Raw genomic sequence first — 21900 nt, 5'->3', positions numbered from 1 at the left:
TGGATAATTATTTTTTTGGAGAGCTGTCCTATGCACTGTAGTAGGATCCTTAGCAGAATCCCTGGCGACTTCCAGTTGTGATACCCAAAAAGGTTTCTAGATAGTGCCAAATATCTCCTGGGGGTGAGGGTGGGGCAAAATCCCTGCTCCCCCTGCCTGTTGAGAACCAATGATTTAGTCTAGCATTTCCCAAAGAGCGTTCCTTAGATCGTTCCTTTTGTATATTGCTGCAAAAAAGGTGTTTCACAGTTGAGTACGTTTGGAAGTCAGTAAGCTAAATGAATTCTCTTTCCCCTTCCCCACCCCCATATCTTACATCAGTGTTAGTACCTGTACAGAAAAGTGAAGTAACTTGCCTAGTGTCACTTTAGCAACAACTTAATCATAGCTCTGAGTCCAGAACTTGGGTCTTCTCTAGCCCAGATCAATGTTCTCTTTCGACTCTTTTAGAAACCGAGCCTTCCACCTCTGAACTGGACCTCCATCAAGTTAGGCTCTGAGATTTATTGGCAGATTGTGAACTACTATTAGCAGGGTCCTAGCACAGACCCTCTTAAGAGGTCACCTCTCATTCTGAGATGCAAGATGTAACAGAGGGCATGTCAAGGTGCAAATGGAATGATAACAGGCCATGTCAGGCAATCCAGAGGCTATCTCCTCTCTCTTTTCTGTAGCTTAATGACTAGACATTTTCAGCTTTACATAATTCTACTCTTTAATTAAGATCTGATAATGAAGGAATGAAGATATAATGCATGAATTTGCAGGACAGGTCTCAAATCTAGCATTAATCAGATTTAATGTATCAGTAAGCATCTGGAACGCATGAAAAAGATGTGATAACATCTTCAACTTCAAAAAGGATGTACTGAAGATATGTCCCAATGTTTATCTGATGTGGTTTATACTCGAGGCCAAGCTAAGTACTTTTTTGTTTGTTTGTTTTTGTAAGCTGAGTACTTTGAATGTCATAGTAGGATAAAATGTTCACAGATTCTTTTAGAAAATTCACCTTAAATATGGACATTAGTAAAACAGGGAAACATACTCTATCAAATGATATTAAAAATTGGGAGAAACAGTTTAAGGTCCCAAAACGTTTAAAAAATCCAAACTGGATTTTTGCTTTTGAGAGGAAGGGGGAGAGAGAGATAGAAACATCAATGAAGAGAGAGAATCATTGCCTCCTGCACATCTCCTACTGGGGAGGTGCCACAACCCAGGTACATGCCCTTGACCGGAATCGAACCTGGGACCTTTCAGTCCGCAGGCCGACGCTCTATCCACTGAGCCAAACCGGTTTCGGCCCAAACCAGATTTTTAATGGACTTTTTATTTTTTACTATCTTGGGATGCAATTTAGACCTAACTATATGTCAAATAAACTTACAATAATAATTTTTAAAAACCTTCCTTCACAACAGGTAAATAACACATTACAGGAGCCAGGAGTGCCCCTAACTTTTGTGGGACCAAGGGAAAGAGTACAAATAGAGGCCTGTATTTTACATGTGTAACTATGTAAAAAGTTATAAATATATGTCCTATTCTCCTAATTTGATCACCCTAGCTTCCTAATGACCTATAGGCCAAGTCTGAATGTGTAATTCTTGGATTCCTTGGAGTTCTGCACCAGGATGCGGAGGCATGGGGGGAGCTGAACCCCAGGCTGAAGCTGCCCCCTTCTCTTCCTATCCCTGGCTCTGTCTGAGAAGGGCCTCTCATGCGTGAGTGTGGATGCCCCAGCCCACACATTCATACTCTGTGCACATTTCTGAGGCTCCCTTCGGCCAGCTTCTGGCTGAGGAGTACATACACTATGGCACAGTCTGCCCTTAGGAGGATGGGACTGGGAAGAAGTTTAGGGGGTCCTTGGAAGTGGGCTTGAGGCATTTGGGCAAGGGATTCTGAGGTGGTCCAAGGTACCCAGAGTATGGTCTACTAGGGATCGATGTGGATTCTAAGCGGGCATATCCCATTGACCCCACAGTCTCCTCACTCTGTGGTGAGGGGGCACAGCCAGAAAGGGCCAGAGCAGAGCCCCCTAAAAGCCAAAAGGTGGAATCAGCAGGGGCCCTACATTCTGGAACGCGATAAATAGTCTAAGATGTGCAATCCTGATGCATACCTCAGGCCTGCTTCAGCAGGAGAAGGGAGGGTAGACCAAACCTGTCCAGACAGGGAAGGTGGATCATGCCTCGCTCACCCTGAAGGGTTCACAGAAGCTTATCAGTGCTTAGCCAAGCAGAACAGCACAACCTGGGAGAGTCTGCCCAGATTTAAATTCCAGTTTAGTTAATGATTTATAGGGGCATTCACCTTTCCACTTTATGGAGAAAATGTCTGGAAGACTCTGGTGTTTGTCCTCCTCATTGTAACCCTGCTCACCACTGTTCTCATAGTGCCAAGGACCCATCAGCCCTCACATGCCATTCTCTTAGCCTATTACTAGTATTGACAATTTCAGCAATAATCCTGATAGGTGCCCTCATTTCCTTGGTCCTTCATCCATTCCTGTTTTCCTAATCCCAAGCCCTGAATGAAATTCACCACGTAGAACTTTCTGTTTCTGCCCCAAAGCAGAAGAAATTGCTGGAGAAGATTAGAATTCTAATCTAAGCCAATGTCAGCTGACTGGTTCCCGCTGAGTCCTCACTACTAACAGGCAATTCTCTGATTTTTCAATCCTACCACCTTCCCTGCTGCTTCTTTTCTAAATCGTCCCTACTTCTCTCAAGCCCCAATCCCACTTCCTGCATATGCTTTGCCACCTTGCTTAATAGAAGAAATCAGAATTCTACAATATGAATCCCCGCTTTCTGCTTCTTCTCTACTAAGAAATATTTAAACAAGACATTCCCTCCCATCCTTCCCTCTCATTTCAGAGGAAGAAGAGAATCCTCTCCTTTCCAGGGTTTGTTTTCTCCTGGGTCCTGGCATCTGAGGATTCCGACGCCCTGCAAACACCGCATCATGCATAGTCCCTTCTCTGTTCTACATCTTCTGTTTCCTAGTATGCTAGTTTTCTGACTTACTCTTCACTACGTCAAAATATCCAATTTCTTGATCCATCTTCTACTCCCTGTCCCCTGTAACCTATCAACACCGACCTGGCTCACATCGATCACTATTGAGCCTAGATGTAATTATCCATCGCTTTGAACCTGTTTTTGTAGCATCACCAATCCCCTTGCCCTTTGGTTCTTCTGCCCCATCTTCCCAGAAAATCCCAAGTCTTGGATCAATCCACCACCCATTTTATCAGCTTTTATCATTCATAACCCAAGTTATTAAGGAAAATCACATAATTATGTAGACTAATGCCAATACCAATTTTCTTATACTTGTCCTTCCTTGCTTAATAACATCTCCTACTTCCCTTGGTGGTAATTCTAACCCCATGGTGTTTGTTCTCTCTCTTGGTGGTAATTCTAACCCCATGGTGTTTGTTCTCTCTCTCTCTCTCTCTCTCTCTCTCTCTCTCTCTCTCTCTCTAAATATATATATATATATATATTGATTTCAGAGAGGAAGGGAGAGGGAGAGAGAGATAGAAACATCAATGATGAGAGAGAATGATTGATTGGCGGCCTCTTGCATGCCCCTCACTAGGGATCGAGCCCACAACTTGGGCATGTGCCCTTGACCGAAACTGAACCTGGGACCCTTTAGTCCACAGGTCAACGCTCTATCCACTGAGCCAAACCAGCTAGGGCTCCTATGGCACTCTTAATCCCTACTCTTTCACTCATTATCTTCTAACCATCTTTCCTTTCTTCCTCTTTCTTTTACATTCACCAATACCAGTAATGCACACTACATTTTTCTTTCCTTTTTCTTCTATCCAAATCCAATCAGTGACCACATCCTGTTGATCTTCCCTCCCAAACATTTCCTAAACAGACCTTCTCCTTTTCATTTTGTCATTTTCTTAATTCAGGCCTTCAACTCTGCCTGGTCTTATTCAACTGTTCCTAAAAGGTATTCACTGATATTAGCCTTATCTCTCTCCAATTCATCCTAGATAGGATGTTCAGAGGGATACTTCCTTAGGAAAGGGAAGTTAGGGATGGGGGAGCAGGAAAGAAGGGAGAGTCACAAGAGAGGAAGACCCAAAGAGAGATATTAAGGGGAGAATAAAAATCCCTGCCATTTAAACCCTCTCCTTGGAGAAGTAAACTGAGTCAAATCTGTATTGCTCACCTCTGCTTTGTGGAGTTGATTTGCTTTTGGAAAGACAAAATAAAGTACCAAGTCCTACTCTAAGGCAAAAAACAGTACCCATGAAGCCAGCTAATATCTGGCTTGCATGTTCAATTTATTCTTCATTCATTAATTTTTTTTCTCTTTAAAAATATGTATTTTTATTGATTTCAGAGAGGAAGGAAGAGAGAGAGATAGAAACATCAATGATGAGAGAGAATCATTGATCAGCCATCTCCTGCAGGCACCCCACTGGGGATTGAGCACGCAAACTAGGCATGTGCCCTGACAGGGAATCAAACCATGACCTCCTGGTTCATAGATGAACCACTGAGCAACACCAGCCAGGCTAATTTTTTTTAAATGAATGAATTAATTTTTTTTTTGGAGAGAGAGAGAGAAACACTGATTTGTTGTCTCATTTATTTATGCACTCACTGGTTGCTTCTTGTATATGCTCTGAACATGCAACCTTGGAGTATCAATGCTCTAACCAATTGAGCTACCCACCAGGGCTCATTCATTTATTTTTAATTTAACAAATATTTTTATTGAACACTTAGCATGTGTCAGGTACATTCTAAGTGCTGGAGGATGAACAGTGATCAAAACAGATAGTCTTTGTCTTAAAAGCATTTACAGTCTAGAGGGAGAGCAGATAAATAAAGCAAATTAAAAGATGACATAAGTGCTATAACAAAGGACACATCGAAGTCAGGAGTGAGGTCAGGAGGGAGGTCAAAGAGGATCTCCTTAGGGAGGTGGCATTTAACCTGAGACCAGAGGAATGTGCAGGAATTAGCCAGGTATAGGGAAAAGTTAGAGAAAATCTAGGAATGTGAGAAAGTCCAGAGGCAAGAGAGAACATGGTGAGCCCATGGAACTGAAAGAAGAGGGGAAATTGCAGGAAACAAGGTAGGAGAAGTAAACTGGAGACATACCTTGTGAGTTTAAACTTTATCCTAAAGGCAAGGGGAAGCTATAGGAAGGTTTTAAACAATGAATAACCTAATCAGATTTATGCTTTGGAGAGAATATGTGACAGGATGATATGTGAAGTATACATGGAATGTATTCTCTCCATTTATCTCTCTCCTTGTGTTCTGGGCTGCCAACCTGCACCATGCCACCCCACCAACACACACACACACACACACACACACACACACACACTCCCCCAGATGCTTTTGTCTGTAGAGTAGAAAGCGCATTAATTATTGTGGAGATGGTCTGTTGCTGAGAGAGCCCCAAACTCTACATTACAAAATTCAAATACAAAGGTTCTGCACGTTAACTCAGAGATGAAATCAATGAGATTAAACAATTCACACAAATTGTGAATTGTTTTTCCCTTCTGTGCTGGGATGGGAGAAGAAATGAACTGATTTGGAAGAAGATACACTCGACAAAAGGAAGAGATGTTCCTGAATTGCCCACTGGGGTTGTGGGAGACATGGCTGCCCCTCTGAGAGATGAAGCTACATGAAACGTATCTGCATGTGCACCCGCCAACCCATTACTATCTGTCAGAGCCAGCAGGGTCCAAAAATCTAGAGGGCACATGGGGCCCTGCCTATCCTGCAAGGATAGACAAGAATGGCATTAGCAGTTCATGCTAGAATTAGGACCACTCCACATAGGACTAGATGGAGAGATCCCACTCCATCACAGCATAGAGCCAATCACACATGGACCTCCATCCTCTTCTCCACTTCCCTTGGGCAGCCAGCCCCAGGAGACCAAGAGTAAGAGGCAAGAAGAGGGGAGGGAAGGTCTCAAATTGAAGTATGAACTGAAATACTTAGGTAATCTCAGTTTCAGACAAATCACTGGATTAACTTTAGAGCATTTAGAATAAATTGGCTGCCAAAAAGAAGGCTGGAGGTTCAAATTCAGACAGTAAATTACTCCAGGAAAAAATGTTCCATTTTTGCATACCAGAGTGTTTCAGGACTCGTGTACCTATGTGGTGTCTTGCTTGTTACAATCACATGGCTACTGTGTGAGGAATGGTTTGAAAGAAAGAATGGATACAGGAAGATGGGGGGGCGTTATGTAAGGTGTGAGGGTGCAGAGGAAGGATACAAGTTGCAGGATATGAGAAACAAAATCAAGAGTTCATGGGGTGCAATTGGATGAGAGAGATAGTGAAAAGAAATCAGTCAGGGATAGCATACACATTTCTGGCTGCATCAATGAATCCATGGTAGTGCCTGCCACAAATTAGGGAGAATTCAGGAAGAGGTACAGGTTTAAAGAGAGTGAGTTCAGTTTTAGTTTAAGGTGGCAATGGAACATATAGGCAGAACTGATTAAAATATAGCTATCTGGATATGAAGGACATGTCAAATGCTGCATAAGGTCAAATAAAGAGAACTGAAAAGAGTCTCTTGAATTTAGCTCCACATCGATCACTGGTTAGCCTGGAGAAAGAAATCTGGGAGAGTGAATGGGAAGTTGGAACAGTGAATGGAGATAACTTTTCCAAGAAGTTTAGCTGGCCAGGGATGAAAGGGCTGTAGATGGAGGGGAATGTGGCTTTTTTAACCTGAGAAGGAAGGAGCCAGTTGAGAGGAAGAGGATGAAGAGATAGCTAAGAGTGAGAAAGAGTTACTGAGAGTGAGGTCATTGACAAGTCAGGAAGAGATGGGATTCAGAGCACAGGCCAAGAGATCTGCCTTAGATGGGGGAGGAGAACATCTTTTATAATAAGAGGCAAGGTGGGTAAAGATGCAAATTTATAGGTTGGCATGGAAAACTGAGACTGCTCATGTCCCATAACTTCTATGTCTCCCCTTAATGAGTGGCAAATAAAACCACCTACAGAGAACGATAGAAAGAGCAAGCATGAAGGTTTGGAAAAAGAGAAGGATTCTTGAAATAGCCACTGGGGATTTGAAAGAAAGAGCAAGTATGTCAGGGCACTGTGGTAAGGCTGCAGACAGCAAGGAAGTCGTACTTGAGGCTGCTGAGCATGACTTTAGGGTAGCTCGATCTGTGTGGTTGTGTGTGTTTTTCAGCAGAGTCCGGTAGTCCAGGTAAATAAATGGCCAAGGCAGACAACTGATTTCAAGGTACATGTTCAAAGTTTGTCAGGTAGATGAAACAGAAGAATGAGGGAGCAATGGAGTTGAGGCCCTGTCCAAGTAGCTTAGTTGGTTAGAGCACTGCTCCAATATGCCAAGATTGTGGGTTCAACCTCCCATTAGGGTACATTCAAGAAGCAACCAATGAAGCATATATAAGTGGAATAATAAATTCTCTCTTTCTCCCTCCCTTCTTCTCTAAAATCAACAAATAAGACTTAAAAATAAATTGAGGACACAGGTCAGAGGTAAATGTCATGAAGCATGAAATCCTTCCTGAGTAGAGAACAAAAAGGAGACAGCAAATGGATAATAGGTAAGGAGAAAGAAGAAAGAGTAGAAGTTTTAATAGATTTGGAAAGTCAACAAAGTAAAAAATAACCAAATGAGAAGTACTAGAACAGTGGTTCTCAACCTTCTGGCCCTTTAAATACAGTTCCTCATGTTGTGACCCAACCATAAAATTATTTTCGTTGCTACTTCATAACTGTAATGTTGCTACTGTTATGAATCGTAATGTAAATATCTGATATGCAGGATGGTCTTAGGTGACCCCTGTGAAAGGGTCGTTCGACCGCCAAAGGGGTAGTGACCCACAGGTTGAGAACCGCTGTACTAGAGGAACAGAAAGTCATGGGTTGAGAAGTGCTGTGGTTTCTTGATGACAAAGCCTGGGGGTGGCCATGGGATTGGGTGATTGAAACAGAATGGAGAAGGTAATCAGAAATGGAATCAAGAAACTGAGAGGTCAAGCATGCCTCATGGATATACCAAATGTGGCAGGTTGTTGGCAGAATTTGGCACGAAAAAGAACATTATGGGTCCTTTGCCAATATCTTCAATAAATAATGGGTATGGCCAGGCAGTTCGTAGAAGACAGCTGGGTTCAAGGGTATGACATAATGGTTCACAGCCTGGGTATCAGAGGGCAGAACTAAGATCTATGGATGTGACAGAATCTGACCTAGTAGCCCCCACTTGGGAGGACTGCTGAGGAAGCAGTGTATTTGTGGGGGAAAGCCAGGTTTCTTAGGGCTAGAAAGCTAAAGAATGTTCAGTGAAAAGGCTAGGGCGGACTTTTGTTGATGATGGAATGGGATTCTTGAGATCACAGAGGAAAAGTTTAGCACAGCATGGAGTGGGTTGCTGAGTCAAGTATGAGGATAGAGGTCATAACAGGATAACTCATTGAAAGGGCTTCCCTTTTGGGCACATCAAGGACATCTACGGTCTGAGGGGTGGTGGGTTTGACAGCTGCAAAGATACAAGAGAATTGATGGGTCAGGCTTCTTAAGATTCAGCATTGTCATGGTATGTCATACCTCCAAGGCTCCTGGGTCCCAGAAAGGAATGAGCTGAGTCTTGATTCCAGGGAAAGGCTCAAAGCCAAGGGGTGGCTCCTGGCCTGTAGCTCTGGATGGTGTGGGATAGGATGGCCTCTGAGACTCACACAGACTCAACATTCCAGCTTCCTTCACTGCTCACATTCTGCACTGTCTCAGTGCCTCTCTGCCTGTTCTTTTTAGGGTTTGGTTTTGGTTTTGTCTCAAAACTTAAAGGCCAGGGAAAAGCAGCCAGTAAGTAACCTTCGAGCACCGGGAGTTGTTCTGGGAAAGGCAGATAGCAAGTCATCATAGCATTAACCAATTTCAATACAAGGAATATAACAAGGCACTTCTTCAAGGAAGATGTGTTTAGAGTAATTTCCTGGACTGTTTACTTTAGTTAAAAAAAAAAGGAGAGAGAATATAAAAAGGACTCTGATAGAAATCAGACTTATGGTTGTCAGAAGAGAGGAGGTTGGGAGGCTGGGTGAAAAATTCAAAGGGATTAAATATAAATTGGTAGTTCCAAAATAATCACAGGATGTGAAGTACAGCATAGGGAATATAGTCAATAATACTGTAATAACTATGTACTTAAAATATTAGGGGGACCACTTTGTAAAGTATATGATTGCCTAACCATTATGCTACATACATGAAACTAATACAAAATAATATTGAATGTAAACTATAATTGAAAAATAAATAAATAAAATTAAAAAGACTTTGATACATTACCAAATTGAACTTTTCTTAAATATGAGCCGCAATCCACTTGGCCTTGGGTTGGTTTATTTATGTGCTATATTTATTTTCACTCCCCACGGTGAGTCTTTTTGTTTATTCAAAGGGCAAAGGTCACATTTTAGCTTCTGTCCAGGTCATTACACATGAACAATTTAGTGTTCTTTGGAGCACTCTAGAGCCTTTTAAATGCCATATGTTGGAAGGCACCAGCTTCCTATGTTCTCTCTGTCAGCGGATTTTGTTGTGAACATCTTGCTGGAAGACTCCATTTTATTGTTTAATGAAGAGATTCATGATACCAGAAAAAGTAAAGGTTTAAAAAAAATCTTTAGTGGGGCTTTGCTGTAAACGATAAAGATCTTCTGAGTGTGTTCCACTCTTTTTCTCTTGAATTATTAACTCAGCCATAAGATACATGCTTTTAATGAAGTGTTACCTTCATGCTAACTTCCTAACCTTCAGTGCAGCATCTGGTGACATGGTGATGACTTCACAGCAGGTTCAAAGCATTGGTTGACAAAATGGTCAGTCAATAGCATCATTATATATCTTAAATGAATCCAATACTTAGAGAAAACCAGGTGGCTTGCTGTTTGGCTGTATCAGATGCCCAGCATAATGATGCAAATAATCATATTAACTGGCATTCTGTATGACGAAGGAATATGGATGGCATTATAAGATTCAGAAAACACATCTAGCATGAGTGGTCAGTTTCCTAATTCACAGATGTCAGCTTCTCATTAATTCTTTCCATCTCCATATAAATGATTAAATCCATTTCAAAAAATTGTCAACCATCATACCTTAGGTTCTGTTCATTTCTTCAAAAAGGAAGGGTGAATTGGGGGCAGGCTGTTGGTAGGTGTTTGCTGCTGTAGAAGCCAGTCTGCTTTGAGGTGTTCTTGCATTTTTTCATCTGTGCTGCCATCTAGAGAGAAGAATTAGAAACACACAAAATAACCTGAAAATCCCAAAATGGGACTTGAAGGAAAATGGATACTGCATATTGATTTGTAGAAAACTGTAAGAAATATCAGAGATTTGATGGTGATAATTTTGTCCCCCAACCCCTCTCTATCCCTCTCAGACACAAAACAGGATTTGGATGTCTGTTTATCGGTGTTTATGCCAACATTCCAGGCGTTGCTGGGGAGCCATTTCCTGAACTCAAATTGACCTCTTCTTACATAAGTAAAATGCAATTGTGTTAACATTCTGGGACCTCTGAAGTGGAGTCATTTTTCCATAGTTAAAAATTGCTGTAAATGCTCACATTCTGGTTTTCATTATTTAGAGTTAAAATAACAGGGAAAAACGAGAGGAGTGGGGGGAGAGAGAGAGAGAAAGAGAAAGAGAGAGAGAGAGAATGTGACTGTGTATGTGTGTGATTTAACAAGGTGTCCTTTGAACACAGTGGGACAGTTTCCTGAAGTCAGTGTGTTCCACAGCACCTACGAGCTCTGCAGGATGTTTACAGGTGAAACATTGGTCAAATAAATTTGGGGAATGTGAGGCAAAACCTTTTTAAACAGTTTTCTTTAGTATAGGCAAGACTTTCAATAGCTTTTAATTTACTAATGTACACTGTGAACTTGTAAGAAAGGTAAATGCTAGGCAAAGTTCCCTTAACCTGACCTTGAAACCCTAGAACTGATGTTCTGTGGAACAGACTTAAAAAATAGTACAACAGCCTGGCTGGTGTGGCTCAGTGGTTGAGCATCGACCTATAAGCCAGGAGGTCACAGTTTCAGTACCAGTCCAGGCACACACCCAGGTTTTGGGCTTGATTCCCAGTAGGGGGCATGCAGGAGGCAACTGATCAATGATTTTCTCTCATCATTGATGTTTATACTTCTCTCTCCCTCTCCCTTCCTCCCTTTGAAATCAATAAAAACATTGAAAAAAAAATAGTACAACAGGGAAAGGAAGTTGGGCTGCTGCATGCACAGCTTGTGCAAACATAGCAGTTCTCCCTCACATCTGCCCTATTCCTCATCTCTGTCTAAATATTTTTGAAGCTTTGCTTTGGTTCGAGTAAAGATTGGGCAATTTAACTACTTTTTTTCCCCTAGCAAGAATGTTGTAGGATTTGTTTGATAAGCATTACTTGAACTAAAACAAAATAATTTTACCTATAATTTAGGGTAGATTTTCTCCTTCAGCTTACATGTCAAATAGCAAGAAGATGGTCTTTATACTGACACATTTAGTGTGCTTTAACTCTATACAAGGTACCACTGCGTGGGAGAATAGGGAGAGCTGAGTAAAACGTGACTCTTGTCAAGCCATTAAATAGGTGGAGGAATAATTTATATACAATCTATATATATAAAAGCCTAAGTGACCAAACAACTGAACGACCAGTTGACTGGTCGCTATGACACGCACTGACCACCAGAGGGCAGATGCTCAATGCAGGAGCTGCCTCCTGGTGGTCAGTGCACTCCCACACCAGGAGCACCACTCAGCTGACCAACGGGCACCAGACGCAGGGCTCACGGCTGGTGAGCACCGCTGCGGTGGTGTGAGCCTCTCCCGATTGGGAATGACTGGGTGTGAGCCTGTGGCAAGCAGTGGGGCCAGGATGAGCGAGAGCGGCAGGCAGGAGCGGCAGGTGGCGCTAGACTGCTGGTTTCAGCCCAATCCCTGCAGGCCACACCAAGGGACCCCACCAGTGCACGAATCCATGCACCGGGCCTCTAGTTTACTATAAAATCCTTTCAAAAAACAATTCAACTGCATAAATTTAAATATCATATTGACTTTATTTAATGATTCATGAATTGGTCAGCATCCCACCTAGAAAACAGAAAGATGCTTCCAGGAGCTGTATAAATGGAAGGATTTTATAGGCAGAAAAGTGGGAAGAACAAGGAAAGACCAAATTGTTTCAGACAGGGTCACCTTTCTTTAAGGCAGCGGTTCTCAACCTGTGGGTCGCGACCCCTTTGGCAGTCGAACGACCCTTTCACAGGGGTCGCCTAAGACCATCCTGCATATCAGATATTTACATTATGATTCATAACAGTAGCAACATTACAGTTATGAAGTAGTAACGAAAATAATTTTATGGTTGGGCCACAACATGAGGAACTGTATTTAAAGGGCCAGAAGGTTGAGAACCACTGCTTTAAGGAATGAAAGAGGTCTACCAGGTGGATTATCTCACTAGTGCTGACCAGAAAATTATAGACTGATCAATTAAGATTACATTCCTGGAAGAGGCTGAAATTGCAATGAAGTTAGGTATCAAGTTTTAGTTTACTGACCTTAGCACAAGGGACTCCATTTGGGGTCTGTTGTCTTTGTTTAAACAATCCCTTATATAGATAAATAATGGTCATACCAGATTCTTTCATCTTAAGTGAAATAACAGAATTTTGTTTCTGTGGAACAAGGCCATGTTCACTCATGGAACAAAATAGCCTTAAAGTTATCCTGTTGAAGTGGTATCCATTGTCAGAGAATTTCACCTTATTTAAAGAAATATTAAAATGTCAATGGCCATAAATATTTTTCTGAATTAATTCGAGAAAATGACATTCTTAATGAAACTAAGTGAACATAATGTTTTTTAAAAATAATTTTTCTAAACTTTAGGAAAAGGACTATATAATTCATACTTTTGACTCAAGAAGTAAAGTTTCTGTTTAGGTGTTAATAAGGATAATGATAAAACATCATCTTTCAAAAGGGCTACATATTATTTTCATTTTATAGAAGCAATTGGGCTCAGGGAAGTGAATAGGTTATAAATGGTAGAGTTGGGATTTAATTTCATTCCTACCTAGACCCAAGTCCATATTATTTATTTCACTTATGGTGGGCAGAGTAATTTTAGAAAATGTTTGTATACTCCCTGATTTCCATAACCTAAAAATATGACTTGCTGAAGTGAAATGGTATAGTTTACCTGGGATTTAGTCTCCTATAGATAGTAGACTATAAGCTTTGTGAGAGCAGAAACCATTGGACCATATCTGTTTTCTTTACCATATTAAACCCAGTACTTAGTACATCCCTGGCAAGTTGGTCCTCAATAAAAACTTGTGCAATGAGCCCTGACTGGTTTGGCTCAGTGGATAGAGTGTCAGCCTGCGGACTGGAGGGTCCCGGGTTTGATTCTGGTCAAGGGCATGTACCTTGGTTGCGGGCACATCCCCAGTGGGGGGTGTGCAGGAGGCAGCTGGTCGATGTTTCTCTCTCATCGATGTTTCTAACTCTCTATCCCTCTCCCTTCCTCTCTGTAAAAAATCAATAAAATATATTAAATTTTTTTAAAAAAAATTTGTGCAATGACATACACACAAATGATAATGTTTTGGACTAGGAGTGGACACACATTAACACCTTCAATATCCTATTGAAGTTTTTTGCAGTACAATTCACAGTTATGAATCTGTAAAGATTCATAAGGTCTTTTCTCTCATGAAATTATCTGAACCTGGTCATGGGAAGTTTCCATATTTGCAAATGTATTTTCCAGTCAAATTTCAATAATTAATCAATGACAATGGGAGTCAATTTGTGGACGATTGAGAATGTTCCCCTACATAGTTGTTTGGTCATTCTCTAGCAAATTAATTCCCTGAAAATGGATAAAGGAAGTAGGGCCAGTGCATGAAATTTGTGCACTGGTAGGGTCCCTAGCAGCTGCCGGCTGCCAGCTGCCGGCCGGGGCCTCCCTCCCTTCCCCTCACCAGCCCACCCCCTGGTGAAACTCTCAGAAAAACTCTGGTTGAGGGGACAATTTGCACACTAGGCTTTTATTATATAGGATATTCTTAGCACCCTGCTTCCTAACAGATTCATAATACATGTGGAAACTGAAGAAAGAAAGGAAAGATGGAGGGAAGGAAGGGAGAAAGAAAGGAAGAGATAAAGGAAAGAAGGAAGGAAGGAGGGAAGGAGGGAAGGAGGGAAGGAGGGAAGGAAGGAAGGAAGGAAGGAAGGAAGGAAGGAAGGAAGGAAGGAAGGAAAGGGAAAGGCAGGAAGGATGGGGAATGAAAATGAGAGGAATCTTGAATTTTAGCCTTGGGTTGGCTGTGAACTTGGGCCAATCATTTGTCCTTTCTGTTCCTCAGTTTCCTTATCTGAAAGCCAGAGATGTTCACCTAGTTCAGTGGTCAGCAAACCACGGCTCGCAAGCCACATGTGGCTCTTTGCCCCCTTGAGTGTGGCTCTTCCACAAAATACCACGTGCGGGCACGCAGGTACAGTGCAACTGAAACTTCGTGGCCCATGCGCAGAAGTCGGTTTTCGGCCTGGGCGAGTCTATTTTGAAGAAGTGGCATTAGAAGAAGTGGGGGGTGTCAGTCGGTCTGGCGACGGGAGAGCGGCGCAGGCGGGCTCTGGGATATGCAGCGCGGGGGAGGCGCTCGCGATTTGTGCACGAGTTGAGTGAGCCAGTCAGTCAGCAGTCTCACTGTGCAGTGGTTAGTGCTAGTCCCATCTGCAAATCGCGCACGGGTGACAAAAGTACCTACTTGAAGCATAAAGTTACCTGTATTTTTCCAACCAGCTGCAAATCCTACAGGTATTTTTGTCATCAATTTAAGAATTGTAATTATTTTGTGTTGGTGGCTTTATTATTATAAAATGAAACATTTTTTTAGGTGCCCTGTTTGACATGGCTACAAAGAAGAAGCAAAGAAAAACGGAAGACGAAAACCGTGAATTTAAAGTTGGATGGACCGAGATTTTCGCGTTTATTTAAAACTTAAATGGCCTTCGGACCTGTCTTGTCAGGAAAAATTGGCGCATAACAAGAAATCAAATTTGGAGAGTCACTTTACAATTAAACATGTGTCATTTAGTACTAAATATCCTGTTGGTGATGCAAGGAAGAAAGCAGTTGAGGAACTTCAGAAGAGTCAAGAAAAATCAAGTTCTGTATTTAATTACTGGATGCAATCTTCCAACAATGTTAATATTGCAAGTTTTGTGGTTAGTCAAGAGATTGCTAAGAGAGGAAAACCATGTACAGACAGCGAATACATAAAAAATTGTTTTATAAATGCATCCGAAGAGCTATTTCGGGATTTTAAGAACAAAGCAGATATTCTACAAAAAATTAAAGAGTTACCATTGTCTGCTAAAACAGTGAAAGATAGAACAGTCAAAATGTCTTCGAATATAACCAACCAGCAAATCGAAGATCTTAAATTGGTTTCAGCTTTATCAATAGCAGTTGACGAGTCTTGTGACATAAATGATACAGCGCAAGTTTCACTTTTTGTACGATCTATTTCATCTACAGGTTCTAAAGAAGAACTTTTAGGATTATTGCCACTCAAAGGTCAAACACGTGGAGAGGATATAGCAAATGCTGTAATTGAGTGCATTGAAAAACATCATATTCCACTTGATAAAATTGTCTCAATTTCAACAGACGGGTCGAAAAGTATGACCGGCGTAAGAAACGGGTTTGTTGCTATTTTGAAAGAAAAAATTTATCACGAGATACTTACTTACCATTGCATCATTCATCAAGAAGCACTTTGTGCGCAGACATTTCCAGAAGAAATTTGCAAAGTTGTGGACTTGATGATTAAGATGATCAACTCCATTATAGCTAAAGCTCTTAATCATCGCAAATTTAAAGAATTTTTAGGTGAAATGGAGAGTGAGTACGCAGATCTTCTGCTGCATGACAAGGTACGTTGGTTATCAAGAGGAAATGTTTTGAAACGTTTCGCTTCCTTATTAACAGAAATTAAAGCATTTCTCCTTGAGAAGGGTGTTCACTATCCAGAACTAAGGAACAATCAGTGGATCCAAAAATTTTATTTCATGGTAGACATTATGTCTCATCTAAATCAGCTTAATCGTAAACTAAAGGGGAAAGGAAACACAGTGTTTTCAATGTTAGAAGAAGTTATTTCATTCGAAAACAAATTATCTCTTTTTGCTTAAGATTTTGAAAGAGAAACTTTGATTCACTTTCCAAGCCTGTTGAAACATCGCCAAGAAAATAATTCTGATATTGACATTTGCTATTTCAAAACAACACTTTTAAATATGAGGGAAGCTTTTTTCAACAGGTTTCAGGAATTCAGAAACAGCAAAGCGACGTTAGCCTTTGTTAAAAAACCTCTCAATGCTACTGTAACAGAATTAAATTTTTCTCCCTTGAATATTGACATTGGCAACTTTGAAATGCAATTGCTGGATTTAAAAAACAAAGAAATGTGGAGCTCGAAATTTGAACGTCTTTGTGCTGATATAGAAATAGTGGAGAAAAACAAATGTGAACTTAGTTCACAGCACAAGTGGTCTGCTTTGAAAGACCTGGAGAAGGAAGATATGTTGATTTTTAACACCTGAAATAGTATTCCTGACTCATATAATCAACTGAAAAAACTAGCGTTTGCTGTTCTTTCCTTATTCGGGTCTACATATTTATGTGAACAATCATTTTCAAGCATGAGCCTTATCAAGAGTAAATTGAGAAGTCGTCTTATTGATGAGAACCTGGAATCGTGCTTAAAATTAAAAACAACAACATACAAACCTGACTTATCCAAACTTTCCAAGGAGATGCAAGGCCATTGTTCACATTAGTGTTTGTCAGTCATTGTCATGATTTAATTTTATGGATATTGTAAGGTAAATTGTAAGGAATTTAATTTTATCAATAAATAATATCATTATTAAGTATGATATCAAGTTTTATTCAATGTACCTATAGTTTAACTAAGACTTAAAACTTTAAGTAAAGTTTATTAAGTTAATTTTAGGGAACGTTGTGGAGTGAAAGAAGATGTAGTGTTGAGGATTGAGAAAGGTATGTTGAGATGGTTTGGACATATAGAGAGGATGAACAAAAGGAGATAGATGAAACAAGTATACAAGACGAGTGTGGATGGGAGAGTTGGAAGGGGTCGACCTCAGTGAACGTACCTCAATCAGATTGAGGATGTTTTTAGCAAAGGCCAGCTTAGGAGTACCCTAATGAAGTTAATAACAATGTACCTACCTATATAGTTTAAGTTTAAAAAATTTGGCTCTCAAAAGAAATTTCAATCGTTGTACTGTTGATATTTGGCTCTGTTGACTAATGAGTTTGCCAACCACTGGGTTGGGGAAAGCTGAGCAGAATAGAGGGAAAGAACTGATGTGACCTGGGTGGTTATGGGAAGGAGGGTCAAGAAGCCAGAAGGTTAAGGATGGAGCTCACTTCTCATTAGCATCGAAGGGAAACCTGGGGATACAGGAACCTGGAAGGGAGTGTGACACAGAAAGGATGGAGGGACAATCTGAACACAGTAAAATAAATTACCACCGAGGTCTGAATCTATTCTTTTCTACACTCACTGAGAATTCTCTCTTCCCTTCCAAGTTTCTTCCACGCCATAGAGAACCAACACAAAAGAGAACATCGAAAGAAGCGTCGGATCAGAGTTCATCTTGAAAGCCACCATCTCTGGCCTTGAGTGTCTTTGGTCCACTGATTTCTACTAAGGCCCATGAAGATTTTAACCAGAAAAGAATGATTTTATGGCTCATTTTGGAGTACATGAACATACTTCTTTCTACACCATTTGGGGAGTATGTTTTCTTTTTTCTTTTGGAGGGAGTCCATTCTCAATGTTTTTTGCCTTAGGAACTATTTCTTGAAATCAAACCCAATAGTAAAAAATCACCAGAAACCAATGAATAGTTCAACAAAGTTAGATTTACTATATTCTCTCCCTTGTCTCCTCCCTCCTGGGTGATTGTACTAAACCAACCGATACCAAAGTTGCATATGTGATGAATAAGGATTATTTACACCAGTGGTTCTCAACCTTGGCTGCACATTAGAATCACCTGGGAATCTTTTTAAAATCCTGATTTCTGGGCCTCATTCTGGAGGCAGCCAAGGTTGAGAACCACTGAAATAGATGAACCTGGTGTTCGATGAATAGAGAAGAAAGCAAGAGACATGGCTGACAACCCAAGATTCCACGTGGGAATGGAAGAAGGAGTGAAATAAGACAAGCCCAACGTCTTATCTGTCCCCACATGTTAATAGTGCTGAGTCATCACCCTATATGCTTTGGCTAAGTGGATAGAGCATTGGCTTGCAGAATAAAGGGTCCTGGGTTCAATTACAGTCAAGGGCACAGGCCTGGGTTGCAGGCTCGATCCCCAGTAGAGGGCATGCAGGAGGCGGTCAATCAATGATTCTCATCACTGATGTTTCTATCTCTCTCTCCCTCTCCCTTCCTCTCTGAAATCAATACAAAATATATTTTAAAAAGTGAGTAAGAGACCTTCCTGTCCTTGAGGAGTCCACAATCTAATTAGAAAAGAGGATCAGGGTGATTATTTCCATCCAATATGACTAGAACCATGACAGAGATAAGCACAGGATAGCTCTGGGCCCCAGGGGAGGGTACCTCACACAGACAGGAAAAGGTAATTAGAAAGACTCTCCTAGAGTACATGCCCTTGACCAGAATCGAACCTGGGACCCTTCAGTCTGCAGGCCGACGCTCTATCCACTGAGCCAAACCAGTCAGGGCTCTTCTCCTCTCTTCTTTTTCCCTAGTGGTTCTCAACCTTCCTAATGCCGCGACCCTTTAATACAGTTCCTCATTGTGGTGACCCCCAATTTCATTGTTACAAATTGAACATAATTAAAGCATAGTAATTAATCACAAAACAATATGTAATTATATAAGTGTTTTCCGATGGTCTTAGGCGACCCCTGTGAAAGGGTCGCGGCCCACAGGTTGAGAACCGCTACAAGAAGGAAAGGAGAAAGACAGAGGGTTTTGAATCCATACCAAAAGGAGGGAAAAAGAACTCTACTTGGACACAGAGCCGTCCAAGTAAGACCCCAGAGGCTTGAAATAGGGTACAAGTTGGGGAATTATGATGTGTTCCAACCATAAAGTGAAAGAAAGGATGGAAGGAGATGAGGTTGGAGAAAGGGGTCCCAGGCTGTCCTCACATGGAAGTCATTACAAAGCCTCTCTTTCCCACACCCCCTCCTTACTCTTTTTCTCCCTTTCTCCAGGTTCATCTATTTGCTTTAAAATAAGCCCTCAATTGAAAATTAAAAACAGTTCTTTTTGAGGTTGTTTTATCTTCCCTCTAAACAGCCCTTACTGGTTTGGCTTAGCGGATAGAGTGTTGGCCTGCGGACTGAAGGGTCCCAGGTTCGATTCTGGTCAAGGGCATGGAGAGAGGAGAAGCAGGGAGAGGAGAAGGGGGTAGAGGGAAAGGGGGGAGAGGGGAAGGGGCGAGAGGAGAAGGGGGGAGAGGAGAAGGGAGAGGAGAGCCAGCCAAGGCGGGTGCCAGCTGGGGCTCCTTGATTGCCCTGCTAGTTGGCCTGACAGTTGGTCCTGATCGTACGCCAGGGCTAGGGACCCTACCCATGCACAAATTTTGTGCATCGGGCCTCTAGTATGCATATAAGTTCTACAGTTAATATCCCTCCTCCTCGCCTTCCCTCTCTAATTGGTCAGTCTGTCCCATGCTTCTATGTCTCTGGATCTATTTTGTTCATCAGTTTATTTTGTTCATTAGATTCCACATATGAGTGAGATCATGTAATACTTATCTTTCTCTGACTGGCTTATTTTGCTTAGCATAATACTCTCCAGGTCCATCCATGCTGTTGCAAATGGTTAAGAGTTCCTTCTTCTTCTTCTTTTTTTTTTTTTTACAGCTGCATAGTATTCCATAGTTTAAATGTACCACAGCTTTTTTTATCCACTCATCAGCTTATGGGCTATCTTAGGTGAGTCCCTCATCAATTCAGTCTCGGATAACTGGAATAACCTTTAAGTGATTGGGTATCCAGAATGAGCACCTATTGAAGTGCTTGCAATTTTCTTCATTTTAATTTAAGTTTCACATTGCCATCAAAACTATCTATTCAAATATTTTAAAGATCCAAACATATCACCTCTCTGCTTGAAACTTTCCAATTTGACCCCCTCTACCTATAAAATAACGTTCACACTTCTTAACATGATATTTAAGGCACTATATGTTCTAATCTCAATTTTTTCAGATTTGTCTTGCCTCTCCCACGACCAATACTAAATTATGCAAATCTAAGTTTTTAAAAAAATCACATAATAAAAAATGCAGTGACATTCTGATTTTTTTGAATTGCTAACAGTGGGGGAATGAGAGAATTTGTGTATGGTATGATAAAATAGAGGTTACTAAAATATAAATCTATTACTTTTAAAAAATGTATTCTATATATTTCCTTTTGTCAATGATATGGAAATTCTTTTAATAGCAAGAGACAGAAATCTAATGGGAATTAGCTCTGGCAAAAATTAGAAATTATTGGCTTATGGATTCCAAGGAAGAGTTAAAAAAAAATTAAGAGATGGGCAGGGCTGCAGTGGGGCCTTGGAACAGCTGCAGGAACTCCACTGCCACCAAAATTCCTCTTGGCTCCTCTCCGCTTGTCAGCTTTATCTGCTCTCACTGCAGACAGGATTTCCCTACAAAGTAGAAACATGGACACCAACAGAATGTGGGGGCAGTGTCCTTTAACAACTACGTGCCTGACACTCTTTCTTGATTCCAGTTTGAAAAATCCAGAGAAAGCCTCTGATGGTACTGGCTTATGCCAGGGGTCTATCTCTGAACCCACCCAGTGTCACCAGGGGAGGGGATTATGTAAGCACAGAAAAGTTCTGCCTGTAGTCATGTGGATGGTAGCAGGGGAGGGGAATACCAGTTCTTCGGAAAGAGCTTTTAGGGAAGCAGTATCACTGACATCCATTAAAGTACTTCCTAAGGAATTTTAGTGAAATTCAAAACAGCTGAAAATTGTATGATTAATTGTATTTCACCTGACTGAGAATCAGAATACAAGACTTTTTACTCAAAACAGTTGGTGGTTTCTGTATAAAAAAAGAAATGAGAAAGGACAGGGTATGTTCTGAGAACACTCCAGCTACGATTCCACCTAAGAGTTCTTCCTCGTCTTTTGTAAATAAAAGGTAAAAGCACAGAGGATAAAAATAACCAAGCCAAAATTAAAAGAATAACAATACAGGGGATATAATAACAGGACAGGTTCTCACTGCTCCAGAACCAGCATGTCAGGGAAGGGGTCGTGTGCATCTCTAGAACACGAGTGTCCATTCATTCAATGACTATTTAATGAGTCCCCCATTGTGCTGGGCACTGTGATAAGTGCTGGGGATAGAGCAGTGAACAAGATAGTCATGGTCTTTGACTTCACTAAGTTTATATTCTAACTAGGGAGATAGGCTTTAACTAATTATATAATTACAACCATATTATACAATGTGAACAAGTGTACGATGCCAGGGGAATTTCTGATGCGGACCCTCACTGAGTCCGGCCTATTAGGGAAGTTGTCCTTGAGGAAGTGACATTTGAGCTGAGCTCTGAAGGAAAAGCAGGGGTGTAGGGGCTAGGGTTAGGTTGAGGGCAGGAAAAACAAGACTGGTGGTTGCACCAGTGTGGGTGGCCCAGAAAGAGTGAGAAGGCTAAGGAGGTGGGAAAAGCCTCTTTGTGCATGGTCTTGTAGGCCCCATTCATGATTTGGG

The 21900-nt window shown here is 41.2% G+C and overlaps 1 long non-coding RNA gene across 1 annotated transcript in view; it reads right to left on the bottom strand.

Annotated features, from left to right (window-relative positions):
* Positions 1-9403: 9403 nt before the first annotated feature.
* The window catches only part of LOC106699475, a 48207-nt gene continuing 35710 nt past the window's right edge, over positions 9404-21900 (bottom strand). The window contains exons 3-4 of the long non-coding RNA XR_002826399.1: positions 10168-10292; positions 9404-10009 (exon numbers count right to left, since the gene is read on the bottom strand). This is a non-coding gene — a long non-coding RNA (uncharacterized LOC106699475). The remainder of the gene's footprint in view (positions 10010-10167; positions 10293-21900) is intronic.

This window comes from Myotis lucifugus, unplaced genomic scaffold, assembly GCF_000147115.1.
Source record: "Myotis lucifugus unplaced genomic scaffold, Myoluc2.0 scaffold_5, whole genome shotgun sequence".
Lineage (NCBI taxonomy): Eukaryota > Metazoa > Chordata > Mammalia > Chiroptera > Vespertilionidae > Myotis > Myotis lucifugus.
This window is presented reverse-complemented; position numbering and strand designations above follow the sequence as displayed.